This window comes from Camponotus vicinus, unplaced genomic scaffold, assembly GCF_025532165.1.
Source record: "Camponotus vicinus isolate PSW18456_S1 unplaced genomic scaffold, iyCamVici1.0 SCAF_11, whole genome shotgun sequence".
Lineage (NCBI taxonomy): Eukaryota > Metazoa > Arthropoda > Insecta > Hymenoptera > Formicidae > Camponotus > Camponotus vicinus.
In genome coordinates this window covers 17,585,205-17,606,430 of record NW_028141947.1, presented here as the reverse complement: position 1 = coordinate 17,606,430, position 21,226 = coordinate 17,585,205, and the positions used below count along the sequence as shown (strand labels likewise).

Below are 21,226 nucleotides of genomic sequence, written 5' to 3'. Positions count from 1 at the left end.
ACTAGCTCGTTCAAGTTTCGCGTAGAGGGCTTCGCCGTCGTGCTCGATAGGCCTATAGGTCTTGCTGCATTCAATCGCGAGATACTTTACTGTTTTGCTGTAACGTGCTTCTTTGACAGTTAGAAATTAGACTTTATTTCTCTCGGTAATCAAAGCGAAAACGAAAATATTGCACTTACAGTCGAAAACTTCTTTATGCTTGTCGCTGTAGCTTTCGTATATCCCGACAAACACAATTGTATAGACAACTGTGGCATCATGAGAGAAGTGAACAACTTAACGTTTGGCTTTTACGTTTGGTGAAAAATTCAAGTTTCTTTAGATAATTTTTTTTAAAAAAGAGAAAAATTCTTTACGTGTATATATATTACTACGAATATAGGCGGAATAAATTGTCAACTTAATTTCAAGCGATCTCTGTCTCGGATTCAATCGCGAGAGATTGGAAGCCATAGAATTCTAAAGCTTGCAAATTCATCAGTTTGCGATCCTGTTGAACTTGCAAATTTACGGGTCCATATTCGCTGCGAATATGCTATACGATCGTTTAATTCAATTTACTTCCAAGTAATTTCAAGCGGAACAAAGCGCTCTCTTCTGGAGCGCTAATAGGAATTTCTCATATTACCATTATGTGATCGTTAATTCAATTTCCAATTTCCACAGTCCAGAGAATCGGCTTGCGAATTTAATGTTTCCTAGTTTGTAGTTTAATATCGCAAATATATTCATATTTTGTAACATTTCAATAGAATTATTAATCAAGCAGATCGTGGAATTGAGTAAAAATCAGGAGAATTGGAAAGGAATGTGTGTATCGGAGGACAGAGAAACTGCAAAAGCTTCTAAAATATTGGAAAATTGCTTATCTTGTAATTTTTTGTAGAATTGAGATAAACGCTTTTCTAATATTTGAATAAAATATATACATATTTCGAAACTTTTTTCCAATCTCATTTATTAGCAACCGTGACGTCACATCATTAATCTGCGAATATTTACATAAAATGAAATTTTCTCAACAAGAAAATATTTTACATTGTCCGGTACATTAAATTATTTGTTCTGATACGTACCATTGTGTATGTATTTTTGATGGGAGAATTATTTACAAAATCTACCCACGCAGATTGCGACGTATTATTTTTGGCAAAAATATTCCATGAATATTTTGCAAAGTTTTATCAAATTAATGTCTGTTATCATCGTAACTTTTTCCCTCGTTTTCTTCTCTGCTTTTCAACATAATTTTCTTTTACGTTGAAATATTAATTATATTTTTATGCAAGATTGTCGACGAATTAATGATGAATATTATAAAGAGATATTATATAATTCTCCATTTTTTCGTGACGACCTCGCTTTGAGCATAGATCAGCCATGGATAAATTCTTTCCGTAGTTACCTTGATTAGATTCTATCTGAAGCTAGCTCTCTCTCTCTCTTTTGCAGCAATAATGCAGAAAAAAACGCGGTGGGCGTACAACTTATTCCTGGTTTACCATTCTTTTATTTTACAGCGTGCTATTACGCGCCATGCATAGACACTGCACCAAAGTGTACCCTTCGTGCGTATTTTATACGCCTCGGTGCTTCCATCGCGTTTCGTTAACTATAATCGATTGCTTATTATTATCCTCGCATAATCAAATTCGGTGAATTATTTTCGATATAATAATAAGATTTTCATGTAACACGCATCTTGTTAACTTTCTACTAGCTTGCTTTCTCTCTCTTTCTTTTTAAGAATATTATGAGAAATTATTATTTTAAACTATTGTTATTCTTCTTTACGATAGTAAGTAGTATTGAATACGTGAGATCTAATGAAATTTTTGTAACTCTGTAAAATACTTTGTAAAATATTTGACGTAAAGATTTAGTTCGGTTTCCTTATATTATTATAATTTGTTTATATTTATTAGTTGATTTACGCTAATATTAAAGTCAAGTTCAAGTTTTTTTCTTATATTTCTTGCGGCTCGATATAGATGATAATGATGACCAGATGATTCTTGCTGAGGAGACTTTTGCTTTTTAAATAAAATGCGACTTTCGTCTTTCATTATAAATCTTTCGTAATAAAATACTAATAAAAATTGTCTGAATCAACCTCCACGCGCAGATTTGTTACTCATATATTTTAAATTCTTTGTTGATGATTTTTATATTATATTGAATCAATTGATATTACTAATTTATTTTATATCATATATATATATTTTCACAAAGTATAGAGTTTCGCATTTATATACGAGGTATACAAATGATACGGATAAACATTGCTAATTAGTTGCTTTTCAAAGAGATGTTTCTAAGCTTCTTGGTTACAGAATTTGCTACAATGCTCTTGAGACACATTAATATTCCTCTGACATGTACATAGAAATATAATTATCGCGCAGGCTGAAATCATAAAAAAATCGATTAATCTCTTAATAATTTCTAATGTTTTGCAATCGATGATTTCGACCGGAGATTTTTCGCTCGCAGCGCGAGGATACATCCGGCATCAACGGTATTTCTATGAAATTTTATATAACCCGACGACTAACGCCACATATGAACAACGGACCGCAGGTTAGACCGGTTTGTCGGCGAAGTGATATCGCGCTTAATTGAATCTGACGCGTTTCGTTGACATCCCGCGCCGTTAAATGCACGAGATGTGTATACGCGACAGAGTTTTCGAGTCCCATGCGCGTGCAAAATGAAGAGTGATGACTCGAAAATCCATCCGGTGCTATTTATATGCTCGCGTGAATTTGCTAGATAGTCGGTGCGCGATCAATAGCGCGAGTCGGATTCGATAATAAACGTCTCATCTGATTTTTTTCAGTTTTTTCGCGACATTTTTTCGCGATTTGTTTGCCCCTCCCTCCTCTGCTCGTTGACTTTGTTACCGATAGCTGTATCATCGTAAATCACGTTTCAGCCTTTGGTGATCGCGCGCGCGACCGAGACCGATCTCCTTGTCCCTCGTCGACGAAACTCTGCCCGGTCTCTCTCTTTTTCTTTTGACCAAGTGCCAAGTGCGTGCCGACGCGACCGAATGGCCGGCGCGCTTTTGCACGACGCCGAGACCCTGAGAAGAACCTCGCGATCCGCGTTCGAGAAGATTCAAAGGCGCTTGCGAAACGAAAAGTTCTGAGGGATTGGGAACAGAGATGGGACTTGGACCGGTCTATATTAAGATTCTAAAGATGCGCAGCTTCTTCTTCAAAAGATTCATTACCTCCATCCGTCGATATTTGAAAAAAAAAAAGATAAATTTTTAAAATTTTATTCTGATTGAAATTTTTGTATTCCTCGATTTGAAATAAAATTTGCTTGTAAATTTTCCGAATGAAAAATTAGTAGATGACTAAATTATCCCGAAGCTAAAACTCAATTTGCCATTGATAGATTTCTAGAATATTGCACTCGTTTAAATTGAAATGGACTAGAAAAAATGTTTCTGAAACTGAATCATTTTTTTATTTTATTGCAGAAATTTCTTCTGCTATCATTTACATGAAAGATACAGCGCGCGTATTCTGAAGTTATCTCGTTTCTCAATCGATGGTTTGATATTCAATGAGATATTGGCGATAAATCTCTCCGATTTAATTAATAATTTAATAACGGACTTTTATTTTATTATATCCTCGCGTTAATGACAATTCTTAATGAAGTGCGCATCTGCAACGTTCTACTAACACTCCAATAATCATGTTATGTCTATCTTGATAATTTGGAATTTATCTGTCTATTGAAATATCAAACAACTATATAGACAAAGCATAATATAATTACAGACCACCTGCTTATTAAATCACGCTATCCCTTTATTATTCACGGGTTATAGATTTCTGCATTGCATGTATTCATATTTTTTTTGCATTTGTTGTATATTCGCTATGTTGATTATTTAAATGGCGTGTCGCGCTCGTTTTTTGGTGCGAATAAAATATGAATTATACCACGTGAATAAAACTGTTAATTGGGAAATCAATCACAGGGAGATTTTTAAAATTTGGAAGAGTGGAAATCCATTTTTATCTTTGCAAAAAGATATTAATTTCTATTCGTCTTTACATTAACACAGTTGATATATAGTAATAACTCATACACTCTATGCATAACGTCACGTCATTTATAGTCGTTACCTCGTTCTGTCTCGCGATTTTTCTCGTGCCTCGGTTGGTTCGCTACATGACTTCATACCTGTCATACCTTTCACATTGAAATATCATTTGAGTTACTCAAGTAAAGTCGAGAAACAGTATACATTGTTTCGCGTAAATTTATATTTACACGAAACATGTAGAAATAGAAATAATATGCGAGGGGCTATTTGTAAAAAATAAATTTTCAAAATATTTTTTTCTTCTACCGCCTGTAATTAATATTGCCTGTGCTTTGATGAGGCATTCTTGTACGTGATTATTTACGAATATCTATGTTATACGTATATTTATGTTCAGTAGCGCTTCTGTCGTTTCTATTTTCATCGCAACGGCACGATGAGATGGAAATTAATCGAGAAAATCGATCACTCTTTGATTCGCATCAGTATCCACTGCGTGCTATCACAGTAAAACGCAGTGAAGGGTTAAACGTAGGCAGACGCGCTAGCTTCAACACACGTGACACGTTCTCGCATTACCGACAATATGTGAACATTCCGCCCACGTACCGTATATATCGTTTCGTTAAAACTCCCTTCGTTACCCTCGACGAGTTCCCTCTCTCAGCCGTTGCTCCTCGCAGGAGCAAGATATGTCCCTTAGAGATTCGACTCGAGACGACGGCAGGCAGGGTGAGCGGATATCCGGTATATGGCAACGGACGCCTGTCTCGAGTTGGAGTATGGTCGCGCAAAGAGAGGGAAAGATAGAGTCGTTCGTTAGTGCCGTTGCTGCCGCTCGGACGGGTAATACGAAGTATGGTCGCCACCTGGTATTTTCGTTCGGCGCAAACGAGCCTTCGAAGTCTACTTCTTCCATGGGAAGTCGAGGTTTCTTTGCTTCTCCGGAAGGAGAGCTTTGGAACAAACACCCAGTGTAGAGCGCGAGCCTTTTCCGCCGAGCTGTCCCAATCACTGAACAAATGATTCTCTTATAATTTATATAATTGATATATAATAATTTATATAATTTATATATAATAATTTATATATAATTTTATATAATTTATATATATTTATATAATTATATAATTTATTAATCTCGTAGCGATTTTTAATATAAAAAAAACCACCAATTAGGCTTTTATTGAGGAAATATCGACTTCAAATTAATAAAAAAAATTGTATGCGAAGCACAGATGTAATTTTTTTATTTCGCCAGAGTAACGATAAAAATGGGGGATCCAGTGTTTCTCTCTAAATTTATTTTTTTTATCGAGTTAAAGAAAACAATTTTTCCTTGTTTATTATGATAGATTGCATTTTTCACGATGGATTTGTTTTTATAAAGAAATGTAAAATTATTTCCGTAATATGTAGTAATTTTATTTTTAGAAAAAATGTGTCAAAATGTAATTACACGAATTATGCCATAATTATTTTTATATACCGGACATATTACTTACTTATTTTGTTTTCGATGTTGAATTTTTCTTTTGATACGGATATTATATTATATATGTGATTCCATCGAATTCCATTTTATAAGTTTAAAATCGATAAAATTGCTCATAATTTTGTTAATCAATGAATATTATCATCGATTAAAAATGCATAGAACGATATAATGTAAAGTGTCATATTTTATACGTATCACATTTACTACATCCGTTCTCTCTCTTTCTGTCTCTCTCTCTATTTCTGTCTCTATCTTTGTCTGCCTTTTCTTCTTTCTACGTTTAAGTAATTATCCTCATGTACATGCTTCACTCGGCTTATAATGTTTTTCCCTCGAAATATCTTTTTAGAAATATCCCATAGTTAGCGACGACCTCGTTGCTGTGCTGTTTAAAAATTACGTGTTCCACTAAATTATAAACGAGCTAAAATCCATTTTCCATTTAGATACAACTGAGCTTCGAAATACATCAGGAACTCGTGATATGTTTGAATAAGCTAGTGTTTGAATTAGGTATTGAAATTGCTGAATTAAACATATATCGATCATATACACATATTCTCGTATGTTTAGCGATATATTATAGTTTATGTGAAATCTCTGGAAAAAAAGAGGGATTATACATCGATATATCGTGGAGATATATTACAGTGAGTATGATGATTCGATTCGGTTTTTTATTACAATTAGAGTACATGATATAATTAATTATTGAAGAATTATCTTTGTGGGAGTTTTAATTTTAGATTTAGTGTGCTACTTAATTTGTATTTCAATATTCAGATTAATAATTGTTTTTTTCAATACACTCTTCAATAGAATCGAAGTTCTTTTAAATGTTTTACGCTACCTCTCATTAATAGCAAGTCTTTGTTCAAAAATAGCTTTCATGAAAATGTTAATTAAGAAATCTAACAGACAAAATAAAATTTCATCTGGATAGATTAAAGGATTTTTATGACAAGCACATTTATTTTATAAATGTGACGTATATTATTTTATTTTTTTTTCAAGAAATAAAACTGTTAGAATTAATATCGAGAACGAGATTTAATTAATATTTTTATTTGAGATAGCGAGCTCTCTTGTATGCATGAATAGAAATCTGAAATCTTATTTCAGATCTAGACATATTAATATTCCACAAAGTATTACGTATAATTTATTGTAAGTCTCTCAGAAGCTTTAGTATTTTTAATCAGAAGAGAAATTCAAAAAATCTAAAAATACGATTTATATCTGCGAGTTAATTAATTTTGATCGAAATTAGGGCAATTGTCCAGTAATAAAAATTCAATGATATGAAACCGAATTTGGCAATTTTTTTCACTTTCTGGTGGATATTGTGATAAAGATTTTATCATTCGAGACCAAATTAATTACTACAAGTCGGCCGCGAAAAGCTCTTGAGACATATTTAAATGTAAAGAATCTATCTACGTATCTGTCGATAAATCGAATAATCAAGATGACATATGAATTATTTCACCGAATTATGAACGTTAATTGATAACGTCACGCGGATCGCGCTAGCCGGCAGTTACACGTCGATTGATTTGGCAAGATGGAAGTGGCGTTAGATCGCATGAAGAATAATTGTTTTGCAGCTTGAATTTCGACAATCCCAATTGTCCAACGTCTATTTTCGTTTCGCGAACTGTCTCGCTCCCTATCATTTTCGATGCGCTGCTATTTTCGATTCGGCGCTCGATCGACCAGGTCACACGGTTAAGCGCGGTTCATCCGATAATGAAGATGGACTTTCCTAGATTTTCCTGAAAAATTTAATATCATTGCTACCGTTGGTTGCTGCTGCGAGTTTGACGATGAGAGTAAGAGATGAAGATAGAAAAAGAGAGAGAAAATGAGATATGTATGTATATATATATGTGAACGAGAGAGAGAAGGGGGAAGGGGAGACAGAGGGGATGTTAGATACCGAGAGGAAGGAATAACGAGAGGGATGCGACTATACCATATCGCCCCGATATTGTTATCGATCCCGCCGGTTGGAAGGTATTTGTTACGTTCATTGTTTTTCCTTCGCACCGTCGAGCAAAAGGAGATCACGAGGGCCCCCGGCATCCCTTTTGCACTGCTAAGGTATCCGCGTCCATCATCTCCACCCGTTTTCTACGCTTTCTCTTTTCCATCCCTCGTCCCCCTTTTTCCTTCGTCCTTTCCCTTTTCTGGCCTTCTGTTTCTGAACAGAGTTCCCTCTTTGCCCACTTTCTCGGCTCTCTTTACGTGACATTTTAACACCGAAAAGACACTCTTGTATTATATTCAAAATAAGAGAAAAAGAAAGAGAGCATCAAAAGGGAAGGATTTATTCAAAGATGCTTAACGGTTAAGAAAAATCAAAAGGAACAAAAGTAATTAAAAATACTTTTTCTCTAAGTTTGTTTAATGAAGTAATTAAAATAAATACTTAACGGAGATTAAAATATTAAAGCAAAACACTAATAAAGTAGATTATAAAGTAAAATAAGATAATATATACACATAATAAAACAGGTGTATGAATAATTTAGTTCTATATATATCTTTTGGTACAAAATTTATGTCTCAAATTTATGAATCTTGTTAAGATATTTAAATATAGCTATTTGTGTGCCATCGTGAATAACATGAGTGATATTAAAATTAAAAAAGACAATATTATATAAAAAAATACTTTACATTTTATCTTATACTATATTATACCATATAACGAGACGAACTATATTTTAGAAATATCTCGGTTATGTATTTGGAAGTAAATTTGGTGATGACAAGCGACGAAAATTCTCCTCTTGTTGGATTTTCAAGAAAATTGTTTTATCGATGCAAAGCCAAAATTATTCACAAATCACGGTAGATGGATGCGCATTCAACGTGTGGCGATAAATCGATTTCGATCGCGAGGAATAATTTTTAGGTTTTTGAAATTTTTAAGCAAATAGGATATATTGAGATAGACAGGTGACATCTTTTCCGCCTAATTTCGGTCGTGCGCGTGCAAGAGCACATATCAAAATAGTAATATTCCCTTAAAATAATATAATAGTCGCGCGCTTCATAAAATCTGAGAAAGAATTCTCGTTTGAAATCTATATTGGTCGAGTGACGGAGCAAAAATGACGTTACTTTTCATATGGCTTTTCTCGAATGCGCTTGATAACCGAGTTATAATCCTCTTCTATATTATCCACGCTTCGCTCTTAATTTGTCATTTCCAACTGAATGGATAGATATATTTTCTTCCCCGAAATTGTCATTATAATGTACGTGTGCGGTCGATCCATCCGACACGTCGGTTCGCTCCATCTCTCGCATGGCGGCCACATGCATAACTTATATATCGCTTAATTAAATATCTCTGTTCGTCCGAGCATTGGCGGACTACTGACATTTTTCGATATTTTATACGGAGCGCATTCGTACGGGAGTAATAAAATATATGAGCTGGCTCTTGTTTGTTGAATCTGGCTGTCGCGCCATGAATTTTTACGCCGTGATCAAACTTCTTAATTCTGGAAAATATTAAAATATTAAATGAATACTATAATAATCGCAAGGATGTTGATATAAATAAGTACCTTGAACGTACTATGAACGTTGATAATTTACAATACGTTTATTAGGTTATCTCCGTTATTATTATTAGGATATTTCGTACTATATTTGTGAGGAAATTGACGACAAACATAAGGGAAATAAAAATGAAGACGGAGAGAAATAAATATTTCTAAATAATCTTCTCGCTGTATTTTAATAAAATACAAATAATTTTGGAGCCAAATTTAATTCCAAAATATTCGGAATAAGATGTGATAAAAATATACTTATTTTGCGGATTAAAGTAATCAATTTTGGAAAGATTTTTAATCATGTCTCGTTAGTTGTCAATTCTGATTCAGCATCACAAGCCTAAGTATCATTGAGCTCGCTCATATGACATCAATTTAGCAATCCTCTCTCTCCCTCCCCCGATTTACTCGCTACATCGCGTACGACATCGCGTTATGTATCTGTGAACGTATATTATTTCTGGGCGCGAAGGATCATCGTCGACCGCGAGTCCGTTTTAGGACTTATTAATTATTAACAATCCGTCTTCTGTTTCTCGTGTCTTCTCGCGCCCGCTCTCGGCGCGAGATCGATAGGCCAGGACATATCGAGCACTCGCCTCCTTTCTCGACGGGTTAGGTTGTCCGACCTCCTGTAGGGGGACAGCTACATTGCAGCTCATGCATAATGTATTACGATCCGACCTGGAGTAGATTTATATTTACCCCCGTGCTGTTGGCGATAATTCGTTAAATATCGACAGGCATCGCGCGATGCTTTTTACGTCGACACAATATTCGACATACGAGTGCGATGCGCGCGTCTCTCCCTCTCGCTCTTTCCCCCCTCGTCTTTTCTCCGTGAATCTCCGTCTTGTATCGTACGATCCTTGTGCAACAGTTGTGCACGCGAGTTGCCTAAATTAAGCTTGTCGAATGCATGCCGAGCCCACGATCGACTATGCATTATGGTTGCTGCATGTCATGATTTTTCTGAGATTTCATGATTAAGTCCTTTTACATGACTCGTATCATTATTAAATACACGATAAAATACTTTCTGTGTACAAGCAAAGTTTACGTTCGCCGATAAAAATGCATCTCTGGGATTTTGAAGTCAAAGTTATTTCGTCATTTAAAAAGGAATTGTATTATACAGGGTATCGGGGCAATCTCTCGCCAAAAAAAGCTCTTGTAGCTTACCTCGAGAGCTTTTCAAAACACTATAATAAAGTATTTTTTCATCGAGTACTTCGAGTTATGAGGCTTGAAATAATTTCTTAATTTTTACATAAACCATAAAATATCTAGTAAAATATTCATTTTTCGATTATCTTACCTTAATACTTTTATGTACAAAATAATGAGAGGAATCAATTGGAGTAAAGAAAATACATAATTGTTTCGAAAAAAAATATGTAATTGTTAATTGCAAATTACATATTTTTTCTTCGAAACAATTTTGTGTTTTTTTTTACACCAATTGATTCCTCTCATTATTTTGTACATAAAAGTATTAAGGTAAGATAATCAAAAAATGAATATTTTACTAGGTATTTTATGGTTTATGTAAAAATTAAGAAATTATTTCAAGCCTCATAACTCGATGAAAAAATACTTTATTATAGTGTTTTGAAAAGCTCTCGAAGTAAGCTACAAGAGCTTTTTTGGCGAGAGATTGCCCTGACATCTTGTATTGTAACATATATTGTAGCCTTTTCTCTCGATTTCATATAATTTTATTCTAATGAAAAAAAGAGGAAAAAGTGCAATCTTGGCTATTCGAGCGCAATTCCGAGATATTAATGATGTATCGTAAAATCTGGCTGCGAAAAGGTATGCGTGCGGGTATTTTCAGGATTTGATATATTTGTCAGATTTCTCTCTCTCATATATGCTGTTATTTCACCATCGGACGTCTATCTTCGATGGATGGACCGCGAGTGTCGGCGATTCGACTGACGTGTAACCGCGATACTCGATATCATCTTAGCGCATCGACAATTTCAGATGCATCCAGTGGAAATCGGAACATTGGTTTTAAATGTCGATCCCAGCTCCTCGAAAACTGTCAACGAGCGATTTTAGGAAGCAACATCCGTCCATCCCTTTTCCTCTTGTCGACGGATTCGTGGCTAGTGATCGTTTCCTCGTAATTTCGTTTTATTTGCATTGTTCTACCTTTTATAAGGGTATTTTTTCGTCGAAGCTAATAATGCTGAGGATCTTTCGTCCTTCAGATGGATTCTTTATTCTGTATATAATTATTTATATCGAGAAAATTTTGACGAGATATCAATTCGGGTCGCAAACTCAGCGTTTGATCTTTACATCTGCAGATGAGAATCTAATTAAAGCGAAAAACAGAAAATCAAACTAAAAATGAGATTTCCGGATAAACTTCCGAAAAGCCATACCTCCGATTTCTTTTAAACTACGTATACTTACGTATTTTAACGTGCTGATTACGAATATGATAGTGGAAATTGGCGCAACTTTCATTTTTATGGTGAAAACTATAAAAAATTGTCAAAAATTGACGTTTTTTGGATTTATTTTATCAAATACTCGAAAATTCAAAACATGCCCTCCCACATAAAAAAATATAACAAAACTTGAGAGTGTGGAAACTACAAAAGCTAACAGTACTGCGTAGAAGTCCCAATATATGACCTCGCTTTGCGTGAAAAGTTGCAAACCCATGTGGAATCGTATACGTACTGCAAAATACATGCTTAGATGAGAGGACAGATATAAGATTTAGAGTCCATCGTTTTTGTCGAAAACTGTCACCCGTACGGTAAAAATGAATAGAACATAAAATGCATATTTCGAAAAGATGTACAACTTTTGTTTAAAACATTTTTCGAATTTTCCAGTATTTGATAAAATAAACCCAAAAAACGTCAATTTTTAACGATTTTTCATGGTTTTCATGGTTTTAAAAATGAAAGTTGCGCCAATTTTCACTATCATATTAGTAATCGGCACGTCAAAATACGTAAGTATACGTAATTTCAAAAAAATCGAAGGTATGGGCTTTTCGGAAGTACACCCGTATTTTTCGCGGTACAAAGAAGAAAATAAAAAAAAAGGAAATAAAGCACGCGCGACAAAGTTTTACGCGGAAATCGGACGCGCGGATAATGCCTTAAATAGAATCGTACACCTGCAAGCGCGCACGCGGTGTATGAGTTTAGTTTGCCGCCACCGCCGCGGTCGGTCAGTCTATAGCACAATTGTTATTTTCGACTCGGGCGTATACACTTTGTAACGACGCGGCGACTCTGTATAAAACGTAGGTCGATTCTTGAACCGTGCCGCCGTTATATTTCTGGCCAGCGAAATATTAATAAGGTGTAAAGATGCCATCTTTGCGTAAACACGTCGGCCTATCGCCGGCCGAATCGCGCATCGACTGACGCCAATGCACGCGTTCAAGCGCATTCGTCATTGCCTTCTCTATCGGTCTCTCTCTCTCTCTCTCCCTCTCTCTCGCACGCGTGTATACGCAAACACATGCACGGGGGCAATTTCTTTTTTTCTCTCCTCCTCTCTGTCGTTACGATGACGACGAAATGAAGATTCTCGTAATCTCCGTCGTTAATTCCTCGTTTCGTAATCGCCTCTTTTCCGCGATACACGAAGTAATCTATCTATCTATTCTGCCGAGGAAAATATTACGTCGTTTTCAATTTAATCATCGTTTAACATGAGCGAGAGTTGCAAATTACATTCAGAGATGATTGCATGGAATCGCGGATTGTTTACTGCGTACCGACTCGAGTCCTGTGCATTCGATTCCTCCTCATTTATCGCTGTAAATAACGCTCGTGGTTTTTATCGTCTCTAGGCCTTCGAAGGATCGGTAAAAAATCTCTATTTTATCCGTTCAAACAGAAAGATAAAAATACAGAGTGTTGTAATTTTAATTATATAACACTAAATTATACATAATTTACATATATTAGTTTATTGCATAAGCATATATAACTAAATCGTAATTTTATACACGAAATGACACTGATATGGACCACAAGAAAATATTGAATTTTATTTACACATTTATTGCATATATAATTTTTATTATTATATAATAATTATATAATTTTTTAATTATTGGTAACGAAAACTTGCAAAGATTCTCTGATTCTAATATTTATTTTTAAAAAACAAGCTTATCAGCTAATTCTTACACTTAGCATTTATCGCGACAGAAATCTGCGCGTGATAAAGCCTTGAAGAAACTAAATTTTAATATTAAACATTTATATAAATATTTTCCTCATAATTCTATATTTTTCCTATTTGTTACATACGAGTGCGGATAAACTCTCAAGCGTAATATCTGTAAGGAAATTAAACTAAAAATCACATGGCAGTCAAGTCAAAAGTATGATTGACGAGTCGACGAAAAGGAAAAAAGAGCGGGCAAATTCCTAGAGCGATTCCTCTCGCGCGAAGAAACCCGCGGTAGCGGCAGCAACAGCATCCCGTTTGCCGACGCGAGGCGAGAAGCGGGAGTGCGCGTCGCGCACGCGTCACGCGCACCGATCAGCTGCGAGGACACGCGACGATGCGCCGCGAGGGACGCGAGAGGGGGGGCGCGGCTGACCCGCGCGAGCGCGAGGGAGATACGTCTCCGAGTCTAGAGACGAAGTAGCGGCGGACGGCGCGAGGTGGCGCGCGCGCGCGACGAGCGACGCGATTGGCCGGCCGGCGGCTGACGTTCGCGGCGTTATCGACCAATGAGCGGGCGCGCCGCCGCGACGTATCTCGTCTAGCCGAGGCGAGTTTCAGAGGTGAGGTGGACCGACTGGTACACGATCGCCAGCCGCGGCGACTCGGTTCCCCCTCTCGCTCGTCGCCGCCGTTCCTCGCGTCGCTCCGTCTCTATCCCTCTTCCTCCTCTCCACCCTCGCGCCCCGCGCGCCTCCTCCGTCCGTCTCGCTCGCACGCACGTACGCACACGCTCCTCTCGCTCGGTTCTCGGCCCGACTTCCTCAAATCTTTATTTCAGGCTCGACCGCGAACTCGGGGCGAACTGGTCGAAGCGCGCGCGACCGCCCCGGTTTTTTAACCGTCCTCACGGCAAGCTCACCGCAAGCGGCTACCGCCGCCGCCGTCGTCGTCGTCGTCGTCGTCGTGCATCATCGTGTATACGCGCGACGTGTATGCGCCAGGGCAGCACCCGCCGTCGCGGAGAGACGACGCGTGTCTAAATTTGAATACGCTCTGGCAGCGAAGAGGAGAAGCAGTGCCGTCCGCGCGTGTTACGCCGTCGGAGCTTCCGTCTTCGCCTCTCTAGTTCGCCGTCGCCGTCGTCGTTGTTGTTGCCACGCGTGAAAAGTATATTTTGAGAAAGTCGCTGTGCATCTAGTCAACTTATCTAGTCCCCGCGACACGCGCACGTCGCGGATAAAAGCTAACCTATCTCTAACCGCGCACCCCACGAACGGAGCGAGTGCGATCCCGCGCGCGGGTGCGCCAACACGCACGCCGACCTAAGAATAATTCCCACGCCGCGACGACGTTATTAGACCCTCGTTCGTCCCTATAAATAATCGCGCGCCCTTTTCGCGAATGTGATCGACGGCGAAGGAAGCGGAGAAGAAGAGGAGGAAAGCGAGCCGACGAAAGGGAGACGAGGGACCTAGATTTTCCAAGGAAGTTGGCGAGGATCCGTCGCGCTAGATCCTTTTCGTTTCTCATCGAGTGGAGAATCGACTGGCGACCAGCGTCGCCGACGGATCGCGAGGAAGCAGCAACGTCACGTACGACGCATACACGCATACCCGCGCCGAGAGGAGGGGAAGAGGGTCCGGCTCCGGGAGAGTGTGCCAAAGAGAAAAAACGCCGATATAGAGAGACACGCAACACGGGACGACGGGAGAGAAAGAGCCGTGAGTGTCTGGTTCGTTGATACGTTCGTCCGTTGGTCGGTTCACAGCGCGATAGCAGCAGCGACGGCGCGAATTAGTGTGCGAGAGTCCGCATCTGGCGAAGAGCTGGAGGAGGAGAGGAAAGAGCAGCAGCGGCGAGTTTTGTTTTGATCGGCAAACGATCGCGGCGTCTCGCGATCTCGCCTCTTTCTCTCTCTCTCTCTCTCTCCCTCTCTTTCTCTCTCTCTTCCTCCTCGTGCAAGAGCGGGGGTGCTGTATCGCGGTGTAGGGAGATATCGATCGCGCGCGCGGGACCATTGACGTCGTTCTGGAGAACGGCCGAACATTGTAATAGAGAAAGAGAAGGAGGGAGAGAGAGAGAGGAAGAAGAGAAAGAGAAAGGAAACGAGAGGGACGCGACACGCGTCTACTACCACACGACGACGACAACGACGGTATCTTCCATCGTTCGCCGTCCGCTCGTAAATCCCAGTGCCGCCGACGCCGACGTTGTCCTTCACCGACGCCGTCGTTGACGATCGCGATCGCGATCGCGTCGCGGCGCCGATTCCGAGGATCGTCCGCTCGCTCGGCCTCGCTCCCGTTGACGCTCGCGGGGTGAGATCGATCGATACGCGGCTCAGCGAGGGACTCGGGCCGGCAGATCGACCCGACTATCCCGTCGTCGACATGCCCCGCTGATGATCCAGTAGTAGGCTGCCCGATCCGGTGAGTTTACCAAACGCAGTAGCGCCGAGGAGAAAAGAAATATGTAAGAGGGAAGCTGAGAGAGAGAGGGAGAGACGCGCGGGTGGAAGGGTAGGGAGAAACGCTCTTTCGGTCACGGTGAATCTCCGTCGAGACTTGGTCTCCTCCTCCTCCTCTTCCTCCCTCCTTCCCCCTATTATCGGCGTTCGTTAGGTATGCGAGTCTTCTTGGACGCCGTCCAGGTCCCGATGTTCCTCTCGGAGATCTCTACGATCCTCGCGGAGACTCGGACCAGCCAAGAAAATTCGCGAGGATATCTGGTTGGAGACAACCGGATCGGCAATCTTTCATTCTTGGCGCGCACAGCGAAACTTTTCACTTTGCGTCTATGAAACTTATATGAGGCGTATTGATTTCGAAAATGAATTATTCAAATATTTATGACGCGCTCTTCCTGCAACCTCCTGAACCGAACTCGTCTCGTTACGAGATTTGGATCGCTATTAAAATCGGAGATACTTAACACCATCTCGTCATGGTACCAATGGTAACTTATATGAGGCGTATTGATCCCGAAAATGAAATATTCAAATATTTATGACGCACTCTTCCTGCAACCTTCTGAATCGAACTCGTCTCGTTACGAGATTTGGATCGCTATTAAAATCGGAAAGTACTCAACACCATCTCGTCATCGTACCAATGGAAACTTATATGAGGCGTATTGATTTCGAAAGCGAAATATTAAAATATTTATGACGCGCTCTTCCTGCATCCTCCTGAACCGAACTCGTCTCGTTACGAGATTTGGATCGCTATTAAAATTGGAGTACTTAACACCATCTCATCATGGTACCAATGGTAATTTGTCACGACGTCGAATAGTAATCGCGAGTAATGCAATTATATCGCGCTCTTAATTCAATCTCTCCGATGCATGCTCCGATATTCTGCTCCTAATTCAATATCTGCAGTTGTCTTATTCAAAACGTCGTAATTTCATAACTGTATTTTGAATTAGGTCTAACGCGGTCTGACATTTTCTGACCAAAATCCCCTCTGAAGGAAAGTATAATTTCCGGTGATGAAGATGTAATCCTTCCCGAGGATATTTATAAATGTTACTTTTTTTGATAGTATGAAATATAAGAATGATTTGGAAAATGAAAAATTTTTATAGATGAAACAAAATTATTTTCTATAACTTCACTTTTTCAATATGGTTAATCATTTTCGAGCTCTTCGAGAAATTGATACCGCGCTGATAAGACTCGTCTGAGAAACGTATGTTCGGTAATTACATTGTTTACATATGCACACACATTTGTCGTACGGTAGTAATTTCTTTATCTAATTTATAGCCAGAGTGTTAAGCGTAGGAGGGATTACATAAAATTTACATATTACATAATTTATAACCGGGATGAGAGGCTTGATAGATGGAACACGAATTATAAGTCTGGAATTTCTGATAATTTGTGGAAATGAGTCTGACATATCTAGATCTCCGCATTCCTGTTTAGAAAAATTTATATTTTATCTCAAAAGCGTGATTTTCGTCAACATTGTGGCAATTTCTTCGGTTATAACTTGTCTCCAAAATTCGAAACGGTGATTGTTTTCGCTCATAACAGCGATTACGTTAACGAACCTTCGCTGAAATCTTTTAGTCTCTTATCAAATTTCCGCTAATGAAAGAAACTTAATTACATTAATTTGCCGTTTTATCGCTATCGAAAACTTTTAAACAAATACAATTTTATTAAAATGCATGAGGATATAATTATTACATAACATCACGACGACAACAAATTTACAACAGTAAATTTTGATAATTATTTCTCCGATTATCAAAAGAAATCGTAAACCGCTGTCACGAAGCATTTAAACCTTAATTATAAGCTAAAATACAATTCAAGAGGCACGTTACACATGTGAAAGCGAAAAAAATTAATTACATAATGGCGTGTTATTTAAGATTGTCATCTGGCGATTGTTAGGTCACTAATTCTTTTTTTTCTCCTGTCGTTAATATCGACTTTGTTAGGTTGACCGAGAAAATAATGGGGACCCGGCTCGGTTCTCTCGCTCCGATTAAAGACGCCCTCCCTTGGTAGAACACACGAGAGAAAAGAGCACGCCTGGTATCCTCGCACCGTGTTAATCCGCGGATCACGCCTCTGTGATAAATTATATCTCTTACCCGCGACGAGACTTAATCAGACCCTTAAAACAATAGAAGGCGCTTTATATAAGCTGTATATTGTTTTATTCGGAATAGAAATATAAAAGATGAAGAATTTTATTTATACTATGCTACCAAAGTGTGCGAATGAATTCTTATTCAATTTTGCTCTCGAAATGTTTATAGAAACGTCGCCGAATAATCAATCAATAATCTCGCGTAATATTAATAAATCATAATTTTGAAAATGTCTTGTTCGATGTCTGCTCGCGTGGAAAAAGTGCATAGTATTTATACTCCTAATCGATAATGCGTTCCTAAAATTTATTTATCCGATGTATCTTGCCGTATAAAATATTTGCAGTTTTAAAAATGTTCAACTTTTATTACGGAACATTAGTTTCATCCGAGAGATAAACCATAAATCGTTGATCGTTTTGATCGGTTCGCTATCTAGCGCGCGAGCATCGGTGCGGAATCTGCGCAAGTTTGCACGCATAAACGATCCGACAAAGCGACATCCTAACGAGCCGGCATAGTTGATAGTCGAGCGAAGATTCCGTCGAGTTGCGCGCGCGCGCGCACACACACACATATAAACATGCACACCAACGAAGCTACAAGGATAAAATATGAAGAATAAAGAATAGATATAAAATTTTATTACGTTATGATTTCAATCAAAGAGGCGAAAAGAGATGCAATAAACGACTGATTAGAAATTCTTATGTTTAGAGTTTTTTATTATCCAAGCATTAGATAACGATTTTTACCGATATATGTATACACGATGCGTTATTAAAATTATCTGCGATAAATGATCCCTCTCTATGACATATACACACATGTTGTTTCAGAGTTTCTTTGACATTGACATTTTTGATAAATAAATCATTGGTGAAAACAAAATTTCTAATCTCGAACGGTAAATAAACGTATATCGATTACGTAATACTTTCTTTGCAAATAATTCCTGTGCCAATGCGTGCCTTTCTTTGTGGGGATCCTCTCGTGTTTGCGTCTCGACCCCAGCATCTCGCGCGATAATTCCTTTAAATTCGATATCGACGACTCGGTCACGGAGACAATCGCTCGGACACGATAAGAAGACGGGTGTTATCTCGAGTTCTCAGAGAGCATATTGGTATACAAATATCCGTCTTCGTCGAATGCCAAGGCTCTCCTTCGAGTCGCGTCTTTCGTCATCGGCCGATTATTAATCGACGCGATTATATGATGGAGATGAGTTGCACGTGCGATTTACGAATGGAACATACGATGATTAAGAATGAGCTGTTCGCTCGATCGGAACCTGCTTTACGTGCCTCTGATAAGAACTTTATTATTTTGTCTCTCTTTTTTACTCTACAGTGAAGGTCAACCACATCGTACGGAGAATTTAACACGATATTGTATTAAGTTACACGAGAGAAGAAATATGCACGTTGGTTTCGTCGCAAGTATTATAAGTGCATTCGGGCTTGCAAGTTTTCGATCATTCGAATTTTTTCTAGCACGTTATCAACATTATAGAATGCTGAATATATTCAGCTGATCGTTATAAACTAGTAAAAATGACTTGTACGCAACATTCATGCGTTTACAACCTATCGATTGTAAGCTGTAAACTTTGAGAAGTTCGAAAGGCGAATAATTAGCTCGAGCAATTTAGCCTATTATTAGAATAGTATTTGATTGGTCTGTGTACTTAAGTAATATCTCCTTCCAATTTAAAACTATATCATTTCTACTAATGAACTTTGCGCGTCGAAATTACCATCGGTTTATCTTTCTGCCTTCCTCGACCTTGCGCATCGACATTATCCAACAATTTATTCCCGGGGTATTACCTTATTCCATATCGCTGTAATATTATGCTTACTTATATTCCTCGTTCCTGATGCCGTGTATTCCTGTATTTCGTATCTCGTAGTCTCTCAAGATGGTATAGTCCGGCCAGCTGGTCGCTGACCCTCACTCGCGATGTACACGTTCGTGTATAATAAACCGAATTCGATCGCGAGAGACACGTCGAGCGAACTTTTTCCCAGATCTCTCTCCACTGTGTATATCGTTGGTAAAGATAGCGAGCGCCTAGAGTATATAGCATGCGCTATGTCGCTTTTCATTCACTACTTGCGCGCGCGCGCACGTAATAATTTATTTCCACCCTCGCTTAAGAAACAGCAAAACACACGCACACACACACACGTACTCGTCGATCGATCACGCACGGAACGTCGAGGTGACAGCGTGCGATTTGAGGGATTATTATTCCGCGATCTTCCGAAACGCGCGGGATTCACGCTTCCGATTCGTGTGTTTCATGAGTTTGCATTGATAGTCTTTGGATCTGTACATCTGTGTAAATGAATAATTTGATTGTCGAAATTATTTTCGAAAATTAGAGAAAACTGAGAATTGTATCGGTTCTTTTTTCATGAGCCTCGAGGATTTCGTGAAAATTTGTATCTTAAAAACCGTAATTTTATACGCAACTTAATAATCAATAATGAATGTATAATAATGCTCTATTAATTTTGAAAGAGAAATATATTCTCGTAAATATTTTGTCAATTAAAGCAATGTTCGATATCTTGCATGCAAGAGGAAATTTTTTATTCACGTGAACGAGTTAGTTTACGTAAAGCATAATAAAGAATTTTAATATATCAATTAATATTAATTACATGAGAATTCAATGGAAGAAAGAATCACAATTACATCATAAATTGATTGAGGAAAGGACAAGAAGAGCAAACAACTCAATAAGCATCTCATTTTTCAAAATTTGTAAAAAAATTGAAATAATTGTATCTCGAATATATATATATATATATCACTCGGAGATTCTTATTTTATTTTTTATTAAAGTATTATTAAAATATAAATATTAATGTGTCAACTTTTTAATACATACGAGTATGAGTTTTACCTGCACCGATGAAATGAGAATCGGCTAATTTTTCGCGGACGTTTCGAAACGTAAACACCGGCGATTCGCGAGCGATAATTCTCTCTATCCACTATATAACGTCTGGCAATCGGGCGTACACGTAAAAACGCTGGCTTTAACTCGCCGTTCTAATTCTAACTCCTCCCCCACTCTTCACAGGACTATATTTACTGAAACTTTTCCCATTCATTGCGAACACGCGATGTGTCGTTACGTGAATTAACGCGGCATGTCGCGGTGCATCGACGTTAACTCCCCTCTTCCTCCCCCCCCCCGTTATTTTCGTCGCGCTTCATTTTACGCGCCTCGTATCAAGATTGCGTTTCGTAATCGAATAGGCATGAATGTCGCGATCTAATCGTGATCGTGACACTTAC

At 38.4% G+C, this 21,226-nt stretch overlaps 1 protein-coding gene and 1 long non-coding RNA gene across 8 annotated transcripts in view; one reads left to right on the top strand and one right to left on the bottom strand.

Moving 5' to 3' along the window:
- Mef2 (myocyte enhancer factor 2) overlaps nucleotides 1–21,226 on the top strand; it is a 68,772-nt gene that overhangs the window by 29,091 nt on the left and 18,455 nt on the right. For 2 of the 5 annotated variants that reach the window (XM_083081965.1, XM_083081961.1), the window contains exon 1: nucleotides 14,139–15,729. The exons of 2 other annotated variants lie outside the window; for them this stretch is intronic. The gene's annotated coding sequence lies outside the window, so the exon portion shown is untranslated. Of the gene's footprint in view, nucleotides 1–14,138; nucleotides 15,730–21,226 lie in introns of those variants that run through there. One more of the 5 variants, XM_083081963.1, reaches the window with a different exon arrangement.
- On the bottom strand, nucleotides 942–10,385 carry LOC145961599 (uncharacterized). Of its 3 annotated transcripts, XR_014435658.1 has the most exons (8): nucleotides 9,149–10,385; nucleotides 8,697–9,082; nucleotides 7,057–7,342; nucleotides 5,575–6,167; nucleotides 4,679–5,083; nucleotides 1,406–1,612; nucleotides 1,077–1,232; nucleotides 942–988 (listed from the first exon to the last, which is right to left on the bottom strand). It is a non-coding gene; the product is annotated as an uncharacterized LOC145961599 (long non-coding RNA). The 3 variants fall into 3 exon arrangements; XR_014435659.1 differs by lacking the exons at nucleotides 942–988; nucleotides 1,077–1,232; nucleotides 1,406–1,612 and adding an exon at nucleotides 3,807–4,568; XR_014435657.1 differs by lacking the exons at nucleotides 942–988; nucleotides 1,077–1,232; nucleotides 1,406–1,612 and having other exon boundaries at nucleotides 3,807–5,083.